Source organism: Uranotaenia lowii, chromosome 3, assembly GCF_029784155.1.
Source record: "Uranotaenia lowii strain MFRU-FL chromosome 3, ASM2978415v1, whole genome shotgun sequence".
Lineage (NCBI taxonomy): Eukaryota > Metazoa > Arthropoda > Insecta > Diptera > Culicidae > Uranotaenia > Uranotaenia lowii.
The window spans coordinates 258,840,223-258,859,451 of NC_073693.1; the positions used below are offsets into that span (position 1 = coordinate 258,840,223).

General features: G+C 33.3%; 1 non-coding gene across 1 annotated transcript; it reads right to left on the reverse strand.

Moving 5' to 3' along the window:
• Nucleotides 1-16,089: 16,089 nt before the first annotated feature.
• Nucleotides 16,090-16,223, reverse strand: LOC129758874 (U4 spliceosomal RNA). The gene has a single exon (XR_008740105.1). It is a non-coding gene; the product is annotated as a U4 spliceosomal RNA (small nuclear RNA).
• Between the last annotated feature and the right edge of the window lie 3,006 nt (nt 16,224-19,229).

Here is a 19,229-nt window from a genome sequence, read left to right on the forward strand (position 1 = left end):
AATATAGCATATGAATCAGCAATAGCATACACCCATTCCCGGTTTCTGTTCCATAGCAGACATCCGGACAGGAAACATAAACCATATTTTTCCTTATTCAAACATCGGCCTGGGTGCATCGAAAAATGTCAATCGTTCGACGTCGACAGCAGAGTGGTTTGTGTGTTTGCTTCAGTCGGAAAATAAATTTGGCGTACGATTCTCCGGTTGTTTTTCGAAGGATAGAAAGAATGAAATCAACATTTTTCATGTTCTACCTCGTTGGAATGTGTTATTGTGATTATATACACTGTTTCAAGCCATTTTATTCTTCTTCTATTTTAAAAATGTGTTTCGTTTCCCAGCCAATCAAGTTGGCAAGAAACGGATTAACACAATCATTTTCACAACACTAAAAATGGGAAAATAAAGTTCTTATCTAGTTATGCTCCCTGTTCATACAAGTGTGGAAAGAACACTTTTCCGCCAGAATGATTGTCTAGCGTGAGTGTGTCCTGCAATAAACTGATAAATTTATTAGACTTTTGATAATTTTCCATCTTGGGTTCGTTCGGTTTCACCACAACCATAACGCGCTTCTAGAGCGTACAGGGTGTTTCAAAAGTGAATGTTATTGAGCTTCGATTCCTTGATATTTAAAAAAAAGACCAGAACAATATGTTTGGTTAATAAAAGGGGAACTCATCCTTCCTAGAAGCTAAACTGAGGGACAACTGAGGTGAACATATTTAACGGTTTGCCTCTTCAACCTGGTAACGCACTGAAGTTTTCATTTGTTCTCATTCATAGAAAAGTTTGCTCGCAGCAAGTTGTGTGAATTTTTCACGTTCACAAAAAGCTCCGAAGTTTTCTTGCCCGAATTTTACATCGAAGAACGGCGTCAAGATCCCAATACAGAACGGCATGGTCGTAGTTTGGTGTCATCAAAAGGTTTTTTTTCTTCGTGTCTGCATTTCTGAACTGAACGACATCGACGAGAACGACGACGACGACGATGGCAAACTCATCGAAAGAGATAATCCAATTTGACGCGGCAACCAATGTATACAAGCAGCAGAAATGATAACGCTGATCCACGAATGGATGCTGCTAGTCAACCGTGCTGTAGGTTGCCATGGGTTTTTTTCTTATTTTTTATTATTATTATTGCATTTCAAACGGGCAGCTTTTATCATTGTTGAATATGTTACTAGTTGAGTTAAGTTGTTGATTAAAAACGAAAAAGGCAGCACACATACCCTCAGCTTTCTCAAATGCTTTGGATTGGTTGCTTCCATTATTATGAAAACCATACTTCAGAAAAATGGAACGTTCGTAAATTTAAAATCTGCTTGTTGATTGATATCTCTCGATGTTTGGTGGTTATAGCCAAAAATACTCTCTGGAGCCACCTTTTCCACATTATTTTACGGCGTTCACATTATAATTTGCTTAACCTATATTACGTCTTTGATTTAATCTATTCCGCTGAATTAAAATTCTTAAAATTTATCTCAAGAGATTCAAACAATAAGCTCATCAATGTATCCCATTAAAGTTCCTCTATTGGACGCTAATGTGACGCGATATGTAGAAAAAAGAGTACTAAATTCCCAACTCTTCTTTCATTCGCCATTTCCTCTCCCTGGTAGATGTCTTAGTGTAAAAATGTTTCCCCTTCCGCGGCATTCTGAACGCTTCCCAGCTAGAAAGCTGGTTTGGGACGGCAGGAATTTTGCGAATCTTGTGGTGAAAGTGACACTAAAATTGATTAACGGCACATTTTATGTGTTTACATTTTCGCCAGCACAACAACAACAACAACAACAACGAAGGCATGTCGACGTTGCATGTGCAAGTGTTGAACGCAATGTATTATTATGTATTTATGTTTGCTGTTGTAGGCCAACATTGAAGATACTGGGAAATGTCCCTTCATCGGTATCTGAATGAGTTATGGCCCGAGCGAGAGGCACCCCAAGAGTTTGGGAATAATGTTCTCGGAGGCTTGTCGCGGTCTTTTTGAGGGCCATTTTCCGGAGAAGGGAGTGCCATAATTTTGCTCCTACATCCGATAATCATACGTCTGAATAACTATCGAACGGTGGCGTGGACGTCTTTATTACTGGATGGCACACGGGTGAAAAATGGGAATTATGAATGCTCACAAAAATACAATAATCTGATTCTTTTTTTTTTATGTCAAGTAGTTCCGTAGTTTAGAAAATACTAACTTTCAGAGTTCATGCGCTCAAAAACCTAAAGCGGCTTCCATAAATTGTTACAAATGCGTGTATCTCAAAACCATTCGTTTGATCAAAATACTTTCTTTGGAGAAAGTAAAGATTATTTTATGATAATTCATAATAAAAAATACTTTGTTTTGGGTATCTCTCATCGATCGGCGCACCCTTTTTTCAGACATGATTTTGATCAGTTATAAAATCTTTTACTTCGTCTAATCTGTATTCAAGGTGGCTGCATCCTCTTCCTTCAATTTCTGCTACTTTCGGTCCAATACTTCTCTTAAACAAAAAATTAGGACAATTTTGTGTAAACAGTTGTTTCGAAATTAACAAATCTTGATTATTTTTGAGCCACTTAAAAGCGTTTTTAATGGAATTTCTGCTGGTAAAACCTGACAAAAACAAAGTAAAATCATCATGGGATTTATATCAAAGTATTATCGGTTGGTATAGATCGTAGGTTGCGAAGGATACATGCAAAATACTCTTTTTAGGCTCTTAAAAACAGCAAAACCAAAGTTTTCGTTATGAAAATTGTTTCTTTTCTACAGGAGCAAAATCTTGGATCAATTTTTTTTTCAAAACAAGCTGCAAATATACACTTTAATATGCTAGGGACTTTACCACAAGCAGACATGTAATGAGATTCATACGCTGGAATTTGTTAAAAATAGGTTTTTCATAAGTTTTGTCGTCCATCAGAATTCATCTGTCTCATAGCCTCAATTCCGGCTATACAGCTTACGAGCTCTGGAACTAGCAAAAATTTTTTTTTCGAGGTTAGGTTTGCATCACTCATTCGCATGCTTTCGGTCATTCTCTGAATAACCGTGTGTGAGATATCAATTTCATATTGATGGTTTTTGAAGAAAACTGTGCCAATTTTTTTTTCTTTTTCTCTTGCATCATAAATATCTCGAAAACGTGTAAATTTAAAATTTAAAAAAAATTGGTCGATGAGTTATTTTTACCGGCATCCAAAATACTGTCAAAATTTTGAATGTTCAATCACAAGTAAATGAGCTATCAGCAAATGAAAGTGTCCCATTTCTTAAAGAACTATAGCTTTACTTATGCTTCGTAATATTTGGATTTCAAACAATGATTTCATAGAATTCCACAAAATTTATATTCTAGAAGAGAAAACAAAAAAATATTTACCAAGCGTTTATTATTTTCTCATTTGCTGCTGTTTTCTTCAGATTTGTTAAAATTGTGACGTTGCCAACAAAAAACTTAGTTAGTAAAAACTAAAAAGTTGATGGGATGACTCGCTTTAAATACTCAATGCACATAGTAATTTGAAAACACAAAGTCGGAAAGGTCTTAAACTAAAATATTTGAGTAAATGTAGATATATGTCACATGACACAAATCACGCACTTGAGTCCTGATAGTTGAAATTTTCAAATAACTCCTACAGCCAAGGTCTTTATAAAGAAGGGGGAGCAATTTTCTGGAATTCCGGGCCATTTTTTAAAGGAAACATTCTCTCTGTTGTGGTATGAGCCTACTTGGTTGAATGATTCAACTGAATCAAAGCAATCGAAAGATTCCTTTTAATTCAACCACGGTAAACCGTAGTTACCGTGGTTGAATTAAAAGGAATCTTTCGGAAACATTCTCCCTATTGACGACATTTTCTTACCTCTCAACTTTATCCTAGCGTTTTATCCAGTAACTCACTCAAATAGTTCAAAATATTAAATGTGGTAAATTTCTAGACAGTGCTGAGCTAGACCTGTGCTTATTTGTTTTGTGGATACATTTGTTTCATTTTGTTTTAATCGTTTTTCTAAAAAAAAAGGATGTAGGAAATCGAATGTAGGAGAACTTCATTCGATTTCCTACATCCTCCACACTTCATTCCACTTAAAACATTTATGTTTTCGTTCTTCGGTATCTTGTACTTGTTTTATGGAGAAATCATATTTTAACTTTATCTATAGGTTGAACGGCGACATAGCTTTCAAATTGTTTCAAGTACCTATCCGGATAATTTTTCTCCCAAACCAGCGCAGTACGGAATGGTTAAAAAATTAATCTTACTTCTACTGGAACCCTTCAACTGTTGTATATTTTGTGTTTTAACTCTTTGATTACGGTTATTACAAGATGTTAAAGGTAGTTATATTTTTTTTAAATATTTTCAAATATGATTTGTGTTTTCTTTCCTATATCCAGAATGAATGAGCCTAATTGCTGTATCCACCAGTGCGACCACAGTATTTTTCTTATGTGAAAAAGGGCTAAGGGAGTTGAAATTTAAATATCTATGTACCTTTCTCATCTTTGAGGAACCATTCCGTTTTATATCTCACCGTAAAAAAACTAGGAAAGAAAATCAAATTTAAAACGTAAATTAATCAGCTGGAGATGCCCCTGAGAAATAGTATAATAGTTTTTCAGTTCGAATAGTGAAACTTTCACTTGAGTTAATGGGGGGCCTTCTAGAACAAGTATTGCATAATTATCCCGCATTTATAAGGGCCTACCAAATCGAAGCTAATTTATCTTAACAGAATCCAGTAAGATGTGAATTTGAGACGAAAAGAAATAAAGATACTTTTTTTTAAAGAAAGGCGTCAGCAGCGTTCAGGTCGTTGTTCAATCACTCAGGCAGTGGTTTGCAACTTTTCGAGTCAGAAGAACCAAAAACTTCCAATTTTCAAAATTTCAGGGTTTGAAAGAGCCACATTGAAGATTAATAGTTTTGTTTTTAATAAAAAAAAAACAAAATAATGAATGATCAATGGACATAAGTTTAACAAACCTAATTTTAGAACCTTCAAAAAAAAATTCTATCTCTTCTAACAGTGACCCTCTTCTAAATCGTCAATTTTCAGACATTGCTTTGATTACATATCAATTTTGATGCGTTAGCAAATATCGGGTCAAGAAAATTCAAAATCCATTTCAAGCTAAAATAAATACTTTGCATGATATTTCAGTGAAAACACTAAAATATGCTGATATAATTCCGACGCGTAGGAGAAAATTATTGATCGCCCAGAGCTCCTGGCGCCAACTCATTCGTCATTTCTAAAGCTTTGTTAATCATATAATGATACTAATAATAACTTAATATCGAATTTTTCGTAGATCATTTAATTTTCAATGCATAATTCGAAAATATTTTTCATTAAGAGTTATGTACCTCAGTTAGTTTACATTTCAGTTTCAATGTATCGAATCAATTCCATTCTTATTGGAGAAGAGTGTTCTGAACTTATGAAAATTTTCTTCAAAGGGGAAAAATTGAAGAAAACTCAGATGATCTAATGAGTATATTCTTAAATAAAATGTCTTATTTAAATTGTAAACGAGAAGTTCCTTTTTAAAAGAATTGTGAATCTTTTTTCTCAAGATTTTCAATTGCTTGAAATTGAAGACTTTTGCAAGAATCTAATTTGACAGATTAAAATCTCGCACTCACAATTTGAGTCGATTCACGCACTGGCTCACTGTTTTTGACACTTCCCAGTTCTTGTTGTGCAAGTCAAGGTTTTTTGAAACACGAGGTTCTCCGACTTTGACCATCATTGATACATCATTTTGTTTTTTCAATCCAGCTGAAAACAGAAAATTTGGCATAAACGGATTCAATACCTGACGATATTTTTACTCTCCGGAAAATAATATCGTTAAAATTTAGAATAGTGTAGCCTTTTCTATCAGTAAGTTCATCGGAGATTTTTTTTCTAAATTGCATTTTCTGTCCCTGCATAGCGTCGCCGTACAAGTATGTGTACTTGTTAACAGCATCCGGTCAAAATTGCATTAGAAGCTACCAGACATTCGATTCGACACATTCGAATTCTTCCGAAGCCTCTACATTTGGAAATTCGATAGGATTTCTTTGTTTCAAGTATAAGCGCTGCCCCAGAATATTCAATGCAAGTGGGTTGGTTCGAAGAAATATGTTTTAAAAACATGTTGAAACATTTCAATAAGCAAACCTTCTTTTCGAATTTTTTAAGAATGGTCAACTTTCTGTACTTTTCCAGAGAGATTTTCGTTAAGAAACAAATAAAATTCGCTAAATTTAGTTCACAAAACGGGACATGGTTTTTTGCCATCCTTAAACTGAGTTTAGAGTTCAATATCTTGAATGTGCAGCTACACGAAAAATATCGCCACACTACAATTCTCGTTCGTACAATTTCGTAAACAGGGCTTCCGAACTGTCACCAAAATAGGGAATTACTTCATCGTGAATCGACCCATTACCATCACATTCTTCATGTAAACAATTATGTGCTTATTATTACAGAAAGCATTCTGTTTTCTGTTCGTTTTTTTTTTCATGTGTAGGTCGATCAATTTTCATGATTAAATTCCTTGTTTCGCGTTGGAAACACGCGCACTGTCACTTTGACTTTGAACTTCCATAACTTTTTACTCTGATGATATTTTTTGATCAAATTTTCTGCGTAAGATAGATCAAGATTGTGTGGCAGCTATTCTATGAAAATCTGACTTTTTGGACTTTTACCATTCAAACTGCGATATCTCATAAACTTCGAAACGCTTTTTATTGAAATTTTGCAGAGTGATTGTTGAAATATAAAGTTAACATATCTGAGGTTTTTTAAAAGTTCTATCGATGGGATTAAAAGTTACGTGGTGTACAATATTACAGGCATGAACCTGAAAATGCGCAAAAAATTTGATCAAAAAATCACCAGAGAAAAAATTATGGACGTTCAAAGTCAACATGACAGAGCGCGAGCTTCCAATTTCTATATAATTATGAACGGTACTGTATGTTTAATTTTTTTTCTCAAATTTGAAAGCTAAATTAATATAGTATACTTTATCCACCGGGACCTTTTTTTCCACATATAAAGCAGCCGACCACATTTTTCACTCGAAAACATAACACAAATTGAACACCATAGCAAATTATACTTTTGAATGCAGAAAAATTGAAGCAGGCTGAAAATGTAGGTAAAAATAATGAATTTCTATACATTTTTATACGTGTCATTTGAACACGTGGAGTAATTTTTGTATGCTAGCGCCATCACTAGGGTGTACAAATTGCCAACTAAGCAGTTAAGACACGAACCTACGGTTGACGAAATGGTGGTGCAGTGTTATATCAGTTTATCGGTGGTGAAAAAGTTGTGTTAAAGGCAAAGAAAAGCTTTCTAAAAAGTAAAGCGTAATCAATTTAACTTAAAATTATAAACCTTCTGTATTTATTTCCAGCGAATTAGTCCAATTATCTTTTAAAAAACGAAATTTATTTTCAAACCGACGTCTCGATGTCGTTTGACATCATCGTCAGGAATTAAAAATTGTCGTTGCTATTGCTTTTGGAAAAAGCGTACTGTTTGAATTTGTTCGTCACTAATTTTACGGCTATTTATATAAAAAAAATGGGTGAATTTAAGCGGTAGAGTTTTGTATAACTGTACATCGAAACGTCGGTTTAAAAATAAATTTCATTTGTTAAAAGATAATTGGACTGATTTGCCGGAAATAAATACATATAACAAACATACAGTCGACTTCTCGTAAATCCAAAATTATAAAGCATTTTTATGACATTTCCCCTGATCTATCAATCCTTTCCAAAATTCAAAAGAATGAGGTTAAATTCAACTGTCTTCAGAATTTTATGCATTTATCAAATACAAAAATCTCATTTTATGTCACATGTGACTCTTCAGAATGGAAATTTTCATTCATTCTTTTCTCAATGCTGATTCGAGTTTGAAAAACTGTCAAACTTTAATTGTGTATTTCTCAATTTTCAGTTTTGGAATTTGGAAATTTCATGTATCTCTTCACTTTTGAACCCTTAATTAATTGAGTAAGCCTTACAGATTATTTTTCTGAACTTATCCAGGCCGGACGGGCATAAAGTTTCAAAATTTTAAACTGAAAACTTGGTAATATCCGAGCAAACCCAGCCAAAAACTTGGTATCTTTTTTTAAAAAAAAGGAGAGAGAAAAGCTGAAAAATAAACACACTTAAAACACACTTTGTTCGTCCGCACTACAAGTTCTCGCTTGTGGGGCGGACCACGCTAAGCCTACTAATGTGTGGTGGTAGATGCAACTCTATCTGTATCTACCACTTCATAGTAGTAGGCTCGTGAGGAACAAAAATTTGGTATGTGATGGTAATGCTTCTAGACAAATTCTACCCGCTCATTTTCACCATCTTTCATTTCTTCTAACCTTCTATCCATCTATATATAAAAAAAAAAAAAAAAAAAAAAAAAATTCATAATCTTTAGATGTCCCTACTAAAAAGGACATCACTTTTCACCGCTAGGCCGATAAATCAAAGTAACAAACTTAAAAATAATTTTAACCAAGGCACATCATTGGTGTTTACTTCTCATCTCACAATTCCAAAAAATGCATGACAATTTTTTTCGCTAAAATTAGTTGAAAATTGTGGTGATCTGGTATAGTACTGGGCCTTTTTCAGAGCATTTCTTTTTTTTTTGTAAACCTGGAATGCTACTCTTCATTCAAATAGGGTAAAACTGTACAAAACGCATCAGCTAAGCATAATTGCTATTTATAGCGATACCAATCATTTAAGAACCAAATTGAGAGTTGACAACGATTCAAGGATGAAATCTACGTATTATCGAAAAGAAAAAATATGATAAAAACTCTATTTTGACTATATTTTTGTAAAAAAACTAAAACAGCCAGAAAACAAACCGCGGGGTAGAACGCCAAAACTAGTGGACAGAACGCACCAAACAGGAAGGGTGGTAAGAAATAGAACAATGATTATACGGAATGTAATTATTGAAACACCAAATGTTTAATTACATGTTCATCGTAGATTTGTAAACTACCATTTTTTGGCTTAAAGTCATTTAGTATTGCTAAACTGATCGAAAATTTCGCTTTTCAAAATACACTTTTTAATATCCTTATATATAAAACGCCTTCAAGTAGGCAACGAAATTCAATTTTTTCGACTGATATATTGATATCGCGGCAAACATGGCGGCCGATAATTTTTTCGAATCGAATATTGGTGCACCGTTTTAACTCGAACAAGGACGAAATTTTTTATAATTATGCAATGTTATCGTCATTTGGGAGTCAGCAAATCAAAAGAAAGGCATTTTGTTTTGATATTCGGGTTTTGTCAAAAGTTAACAGCATTCAAAATTTGAGCGTAAAACACGTGGTCTTATGGGCATTCTGCCCCAATTTTCATATGTTTGATTTTGGATAAAATTTGTAGGAAGTTAATAAAATACAACAAAATATTTATAGTCTTCCGAAAAAGCACATGAGTGGTAAAACGATAAGCTGTAGTTTGATCAGATTGCGCAAGCTGTTTTACCATAAAACCTTATATGTAACTTATGAAAAATTACAAGTTTCACGCTGATTCCATAAATTCCTCTGTTTCTAAGAACTAAAGTAGATTTTCTGAACTTTTTATCTATTGAATGATGAAAAAGCTTGTTTACTACAATAAAAATGAAGAAAAACATCATTCGAAGCCATAGGTTAGTGTATATTTGAGAAAGAATGACATGGGCCATTTAACCCCGCTGGTGCGTCTTGTACAGTTTTCCCCTACATTAAAACCATCGTTTTCAATTCAAATAAATTGGATAGGAATGAGGTGGTTTATCCAATATTTCAATGTTGTTACACGTCAATGTTTTAAAAAACTTTCGGAATGGTTGATTAGTTCGAATACGATTTTGGAAATTTCAACAGAACATATTTTATGAAGGGCAAAAAAGAGATAGCGGGAGTTTAACATATTAAATTTGTTGAGAAAAAAAATTAAATTGTGAAAAAAATCAACTTAATAGAATTTAAAAAAAAAGGAACAACCAATGAAAAAAATATAAGCAATGTAAAATCAAAAAAAGGAACATTTAAATATAACTAAACTGGACAAAACTAGTAAAATTGAGAGGCATTTGAGTGAAACTGGATTGAACAAGACACGTCATGATAAATCAAATCAAAACAAGATTGTTCAATACCAAGTAATTTTAAAACAAGATGAAAAATGACAAATATAGACGTAAAAAAATTAGGCTGAAAAAGATCAAAAAAAGAACAAAAAATTAAAACCAGACAAAATCAGATTAACCATGGAAATAAGGCGAAGGAGATTAACAAGACAAAAGTAAAAAAAAATTATTTAGAAAGACCAACCAGAGAAAAAAGATAAAATATACTAAAACCAGGTAAAATATTTACAAAACCAGATAAAACATAATGAACTAAAGTGATAAAAATTCAACAATATTAAACAATCCAAAACAATAGAATACTAAAAAATGCATAGCCGAACATAATGAAACAAATTGAAACTGGATTTGATTGAATTAAACAGATAACATGATGAAATGATAAAACATGACAAAATAACCAAAAGCAATTTTAAGAAATATCATTATAACATTAATAAAACAAGAAACAAGAATAAGGAAGACAAAACAAAATAGAACATAACATAATAGAATATAAACAATATCAAAGTAGACGAAACAAGTTCAAACTAAGTTATAAGTACATAGGAAGATAAAGTAAAACAATGCAAGATAATACAAGATTAACAAGGCTTGCCTAGGAAAAAATAAAATTTTTGATGGAATAGGTAAACAGCATAAACACTAAAATACAATATAAAAGTAGGTAAAAAAATGATAATACCACCAGCGCAATCCAAAATGGAGGTTTTGTTTTACTTCTAAATTATGTCTAAAATTGTTCACGTTTTCTCTAGTTCTGTTCAGTCCTTTCAATCATCGGATTTTGTCAAGTTTTATCTTGATTCAGTTCGTTTTATATTGTAGATGCTTTCATTTGATCATTTTCAAATTTTGTCTTGCTAATCTAATTGCAACTTGTTATGTCAAGCTGTACTTTGTTTTTTTTTTGCTATCTTTTTTCATCTTAACGCATCAAGTATTATTTATTTTAGCTGTTTTGTGTCGTTGGTCCCTTTCGCCATATATTTTGCTGTTTTATGCTATTTTTAGTCATTTACTGTATTTTCTAGTTAAGCGAAAACCCCCATCTTGGATTTCAAGATAGCGTCAGATAGCTAAATTCGACTTTTTCTAGCTTATCCCTATTCACCCAATACCCATATTTTGGAAATTTCATGCTATTTTCAAGCATTTTTAAGTCCAGCAGAAGCCACCATCTTGGATTTCAAGATGGCGTCAGAAAGCGAAACTCGACTTCTTCTAGCTTATCTCACTTAACTTATACTCATTTTTTCAAACGCGTTATTCTGGAAACGTCATACATGTATTTCTGTTTTCAAGGTTTGTTTCTAAAAAAAAATAAAGATTTTTGAACCCTGTGAAATCTTTATTCCCACTGTGTTGCAAGAAAAGATCATCACTAGCATCGAACTGATACTGATACTGATAAGTATACTCTTATACGAAATCCTCTTGTGGTTGACTACCACGTGAATGTTTCCATCCATCCATTCCTGACCGTCAATGGTGGTTGACCATTCATGCAACCGGAACCAAACTCGGGACAGGATATTGCTGGGTCCGCAGGTTTTCACGATTTTATAGTCTGACTGCTGGAGCTCATCATCACCGGAATCTGGAACGGTGAGCGAGAAATTATGCGTAGGATTTTGCTGCCGCTGCGTTCTTGTGGCTGCTGTTGTTGTTGTTGATGTTATGTTTTTGAGGGTCTTGTGAGTTTTGTTTTGATAAGTCGTATCTTTTCGGATTTGCTCCGGCTGATCATAAAATCTCCAAGTTATTACCGGACCGGATATGAACTGAAATGGCCATAAACTGGACGACCCTTCTGTCGGTGGCCGATGCAGAGTGCTTTTACATTTCGCCTCGGATGTTTACTGATGATAGTAATGGTAAGATTGTCTGCAAAGCAGTTTCATGGAGTAGAATTTTTTTTTTCTCGTCTTTAAGAGATCCAGTAATGTGATGAGCATCAACGTGTTTTACTGCGATGATTAATAATGTTTATCTACATGTTCATGATCATCTATCGAGTAACATAAGAATGAATCTGAGTTAAATAATGCGCTTAATCATACGAAATAAAATGATTATCATTTGGGAGAAATGACTTGTGGATTCAAAAATTTATAACTCAAACAATTTATGAACTATTAAATCTTTTCTTCAAGCCATTTGAAAATGTTCTGACCAAATTAAAACAAATTGATTTCTCCGATTTATGAAAAAATAACATGTGAAAACGAAAAAAACAAATAAATATAAAAACTCTACACATGATGACGTTAGCCCGTGTTTCAAATGTCTGACAATTTTCCAATAGTAACCATTGCGTCCTGTTGTCCCCAGACGAAATTGTTGAAGTATTAACAATATGCAAATTATAAGGACACTCGACAATAAAACTCTCGGAATCAGGAAACCGTCAACGACCATTCAAAAATATAAAAAAAACGCTTCGAGTATGTATTGGAAGGGCAAAACCTTCCGCGGTTATTTTCTATTTGTTTTCAACTCAGATCGCGAAAAGAGGAGCTAGGGTAACGCATGTGGCATTTACTGGATGTCTGGTCGTAAAATACAAACAGTTAAAAAAATTGCACTCTTAGCACTCGGGTTGTGCTCCTGTATCATCTACTTACCTTCCATTGCTTATTACATTCAATGGTCGCACATTAGAACGAATGGTTATCCATTCTAAGGTTTAAGATGGTTTTATTGCTTGTTTGGTGCACACAGGTGTTGATTATCTGTTAAAACAGGGGTGGCCAGGATTTTCAACAGGCGGGCCATATTTTAGTACTGAGACTTGCTTGCGGGCCACACAACAAATTTTTCTTAAGTATAAAATGCAAACGAATTTCAGTGGATTACCTAAAGTACAAATTTAACCAAATATTTTAATACATGTTTTAAAAATAAATATTTCCGAGGTTCAGTACAGATTTTAACCAGTTCTAATTCATTTGATCAAAACAAAAATTAAAAAGTGTTCAATATACTTTAAACGAGTCAACAGACAAGATAATACCTTCCAATTCAGGCTCAATGCATGAGTTATGATTTAAATTTAATTTTCTCGATGAAACTTCACACACACCCAGCGATTTAAAGCTTTCTGGGCTCATTCAGGATGGGGGCTCATTCAGGATGGGCCCATGAGGATAACTCTTCTGAGCAGGAATGTTCAAAATAAAATATCCTTCCTAAGCTTTTCGCATTTCAGACGAAATTTTCTTACGCTCTTTCATTATAAAAATAAAAAGGATATAAAAAGAGTTCCGTGTTTTGTTCTTGTGTTGTTCTTTGGTCAATTTCAAAATATGCTCATATCTAACCTAAAAGTTTGAAAATTTAATGATCATTCTTTTAAAATTTCTCATTTGATCAAATTTATATTCAATAAGTGGGAAAGCCGTTCATCAAAAGGATAAAAAAAATTATTTTTAAATTATCATTGTCATTCCTTTTTGAAATAAAAAAAAAACAAGAAAAAGCCAATAACTATGGAAAAATAAATGTTTATAAAAGTTCCGGGCTTGTGATACAGCTCAGTTGGCAAGTCTGTTGTCCCCTGAGCCGATGTTCGCGAGTTCGAGCCCAAGAGTAAACATCGAACACAGTTGTACCGGATAAGTTTTTCAATGACGATCCGCCAACTGTAACGTTGATAAAGTCGCGAATGCCATAAAGATGGTAAAACGACTATAATCAAAACAAAAAAAAATAAAAGATCCCCTTCGCCGTAATATGTAAGTACCAAATCAGATAAGTTTTACCTAACTGAATATTTTAATTGCAAAGTCTGGCTTTAAAGATATGATCACTTACTAGGCCGCTAATCATATATTTCCTAAATTATTTTCTCTCTTAATTTTTGATGAACTTACAAATAATATAGCTTAACAATTTGAAAGATACATGATATCAGTCTTTTCGTTTGTCAAATTGTCTTTGGTGGAGCTTGTTTAAATACCATCAATTTGGAGAGAAATGATTTTTCTATCAAAAACAAAGCACATTAATTAGCGATCAGCGTTATAATGCCCAACACTGTCTATTACTTTATATACCATTGCAACTAAATTAAAAATACGTTACTAATACTAAGATATACAATTTCACTTCAATTAAAAAATTGTTACCTTTTTCTGTTGAAGTTAATTACAAATGAAGTACAGAGTTTTTAAATTTTTAAATTATTTTTAACAAGCTGAATAATTTTTGTTGGTAAACAAAGTTTCGAAAATAGAACTCAAATTGCAAATACCAGAAGTTTTTATCAGAATATAACTCTGATAATGGTGTAATTACAATAAAATGTGATTATTTTACAAGCTAGATTTAAATTATTTTGAGCTTCTGTTTGATTTGTTTCAATCGAAGTTGACAAATGATATTTCGGACTAAACATACATTTTTTTTTACTTTCTCATTATCATTTAAGAGTACTGAGTTATTCGAGTTCATTCGTAATTTATTAGTATATCTCCCTGACGCCTTCCAATTTTTTCAAAATAATACTGGTTTCCGCTTGAATAATGGAGGCCACATTCAATGTCTAGGTACAAAATGTTGTAAAAAATAAATTGTTGTTAATAATTTGTTTTCATGTTTTGCATTATGTATCTAGTCTAGGATTCTTAGTGCTCGAAATACTTGAAAAGTTGTTTCGAAATTATAATACTAATTAAGTTTTGCATTGCGTTCAAAATTTTATCTTTAACTTTTTAAACTCATTTGCATCAAATAATTGTTTTCCGATTATTAAAAAAAAATTTATAAACCATTCATTTGATCGAAAAACGTGAGTATTTTAGTGTAGATATCTCCTTAAACATTTTAACTATTTGGGAAAAACAAATTTCAGCTAAAATCAAGAGTTCATGAGTTTTCAAGTCGACAATGAATGATTTCCAAGTTAATTGTGCAAAAATATTTTACCCATGTCCTTTTTCATCGTAAATTTCTCATAAACACTTAAACTTAGACATCTGAAAAAAAGACATGGTAGTCTTTTTCATAAGCAACACAACGCTGTCAAAATTTTGCATATCCGGGAGGATGCAACCTTATACAAGCCGTGTGTCAAACATTTCTCAGATTCTAGCTTTTTTTCATCAGATTTAAGCTTTTCAGTTGTTTTCAAGCTTTCATTTCCAATACTATCAAGGAAAAAAAAAAGCTTAGATCTGATGAAAACAAGCTTAAAAACGAGATTTACTAACACTTAATAAAAAGATGTTGGTCACACGTTTTACAGAGAATCGTATTTCGTATAAGGTTGCATCCTCTTGTGCATCTCCCAACCCTAGGAATGTAGTTATCATCAAAATGAAGTGCCTGGACTCTAAATGATCAGAGCTTTGGAAATCATCCTGAGTTTTTGTTCAATATTCAGAACCAAAATTCCTTACCTAATCCATTTTCAGAATTCAATACTTCGAAATAACGATCTGGAATTGACAACTCGAAAAAAGATTTATCATTTGAAATTCAAATTTTAAATCAGATTAAACATAAAACAATGAAAAAATGAATTAATATTGAATCCAAAGACATCAAATATACAACACTAGATTGATGATTGAGGGATCTGAAACAAATTTCAGTTTTTGGCTCAAGACGAAATATTGATCTAAGATTTAAACTCAGGAAAGTGAATCCCCGATTTCGTGACCCCCATGATGCATTTTAGGGTGACAAATCGGGGACAGTGACAAATGCGAGTAATTTTGAAAAAGCTATTTTTTTTAATAATTTTGTTGTAACAATAATTTAATAATTTTGTTGTAATTAATCAGAAAACGTAATAACTGCGTCATTTAAAACATTGTAGAGTGATTTTTTGTGTACCGTGAAACGGGGTAACATTGATCACCGGGGTAACTTAGATCAACATGATTTTTTTCCACATCAAATCAAACCAAAGTTGGCATGGGTGGGTACTTGGGTACGAGGGAATTTCAACTAGCAATAATCGCACCTCGGTAGAACCTCATTGGTAACGATATCGCCACTGCGCAAAGCTGGGTACGAGGGATGTTTCAAAGAATATTTGGTACCCCGCCCTCTTTCCAGTGGGGAGATAGGAAGGGGAGAAGGGGCCTACCTTACAATTTTTACATAACTGGAGAACTAATCCAGCTAATGAAACCAAATTTGACATGAGAGTGTTGTGGAATTTGAGAAATGGTTCTATGAGTACTTCAGACCCCTCCCTCCTTCCAGTGGAGATATGTAAAGCTTAGTTCTTTTAGAAATGGGACAGTTATGAATGCGTGTATCTCAAAAACCTTTCGTTTGTTCTAAATACTTTCTATGAAGGAAATGAAGGTAATCTTATGATAATTCATGAAAAAATTTGAAAAAAAATATTTATCGTTTTTTGTTAGAATAAATTCTACTTCATTCTTGGTACCTCACATCGGCCAGCGCACACTTTTTTCAGTCATGATATTGATCAGTTTTTCAAACTTATACTTCGTCTAATCTGTATTTTAGGTGGCTACATTCTCCTCTTTCAATTCCTGCCACTTTTCGGACCAATACTTCTCTTTTAAAAGAAACTGAGGGTAATTTAGTGGATACAGCTGTTTCGAAATAAACAAATTTGATTATTTTTGAGCCAATTTTTGAGCGTTTATAATGGAATTTCTGCTGGCAAAATCTGGCTAACGAAGTAAAACCATCATGAGATTAAACTTAACGTATAATCTGTTAGTATATATCGTAGGTTGCGAAGGGTACATAAAAGATAACTCTTTTTAGGCTTTTAAAAACAGCGAAAACCTTAGTTTTCGTTTTGAAAATTTTTGTTTTTTTCCACAGGAGCAGAATTTTGGCAAATCAATATATTTTATACAAAATAATCAGCAAATACATACTTTAATATACTCGGGACCTTACCACGAGCAGATATGGTTTTGGATTCAAACGCTGGAGTTTGTATACAATAGGGTATTTCATAAGTTTTGTCGTTCATCAGAAATCATCTGTCCCATAGCCACGGAACCGGCTATACCGCTTACGAGCTGTGGAACTAGCTTAAAATTGTTGTTTGAGGTTAGGTTTGAAAGACTCATTACTAGGCAACACTTTCAGCTTATCGGAGGATTTTGTTTTGGAAATTTCAGTGATCTAGCCTTAGTTTTTCGCCTATTGAAAATTAAAAATGCTGGTATGAGACTTAACTTCCCCGATGACCCTTAGCCAAAGTTGCCGATCATATGCTTCACTCCAATGCTTGATTTGAACTTTGTGGACATTTTTGACAGTGTGTAATACTTTTCCACAACTCACACACAGTAATTCTTCAAATAATCAACGGGTTTGTCAGCTATCAATTTGATAATGATGGATTTTGAATAAAACTGTGCAAAATTATTGTTTCCTTTTTCTCTTGCATTGTAAATATTTCAAAAACGCGTAGATTTTAAAATTTGAAAAAAATAGGTCAGATAGTACTTTTCAAAGGTAATAAAATGCTGTCAAAATTTTGAATGTCCGATTACTAGTAAACGAGCTATTAGCAAAAGAAAGTGTCCCATTTCTAAAAGAACTAAGCTTTACAAGAAGGAAGGAGGGAAGGTTTCAAACTTTTTTATTGCAAGGGAAGGGTATTTGGGTGCGATGTATAGTTCTATGGACATTTGATACCCATCCCTCCTTCCAGTGAGGAGATAGAAAGTGGGAAGGGGGCTTCTTTACAATTTTTAGCATTCCAAAAAAACTTACCAACCAAATGCACTCAAATTTGGTATGGGAAGGTATTTGATTACGAGAAATGTTTCTGTGATTTTTTGAGAACCCTCCCTTTTTGCAGTCGGAAAATTTTAAGGGAGGAGGGTACTCCCTTACAATTTTTCACATCACTCGGGAACTTACCCAGCAAATGGAACGGAATTCGGCTTGGGAGGTTATTTGAGCACAAGGAATGTTTATGTGAACATTTGCTAACACTGCCTCCTTCCAGTTGGGTGATAAGAAAAAGAGAGAGGGGCTTCTTTGCAATTTTTCGAGCTCGAGAACTGAACGAGCAAATGGAAACAACTCTGACATGGGAAAGCTTTTGGATACGTAAAATGGTTATTTGCTTATTTTAGACTTTTTTCTCCTTCAGTCTGGGATACAGTTAGAGAATACGGGAGCTCACATACGATTGTTTTGCGTAAACTAAGAACTTGGAACAAATGTAGCCAAATCTGATATGGGAACAATCATACAATCGAGCAAACGGAACATAATTTAGCGTGGGAGTACACGGAATGTTTGATCTTGATCCTCTTCTTCCAGGTAGGGGATAGGTAGGAAAAGGGGCTCCGTTACATATTTCATAGCAAAACTTGACAACTAATAAAGTAAACGACACCAAATTCGGCATGAGAGGGTATTAGAGCACAAAAATTGTTTTTCCGTTGATTCATCAGCCCTCCCCACATTCAGTAAAAAAGGATAATAAGTGGGAAGACCCTCTTCCACTCATACAGTTTTTTTTTAAATATTTCGATAACTAATCGAGATTTTCAAGTCTCATTTTGTTGGTTTTTTCAAACAAAATGCAACAACTCAAAAAGTTTTTTTTCTCATCTTTGAGATAAAAGATTTGATGTTTTGTCCTATTCTTCAAATTTTTATAGAACATATGATCTATGTAAGACATTCCAGATTATGATATAGCTAAGAATCAAGTATCCTCATTTTCCCCTAAACATTGGTTTATTTTTAAGCTATAAAATAAAAATTTACCTTCATAACATCCCCTTTGTTCTTTCACTAAATACATTTTCTTGTTTTTTTCTTCAAAAATAACCATTTGTTCCTAGCCTCCAGTCCTATACGGACTTACACTTGGAAAAGTCCTTATTTTTTATATATCAAATACTTATCATTAAATGACAATAAAAATAGCACCAAAACTAGGCGGGATTAAAGTTTGCCTGCTATCTTGGTAAGTCAACAACACCGTTATAGCTTCTTGAGACTTTAACCCCTTTTAACCCTGGATACCGTAAGTGCCTCTGCTTACGATGCCATA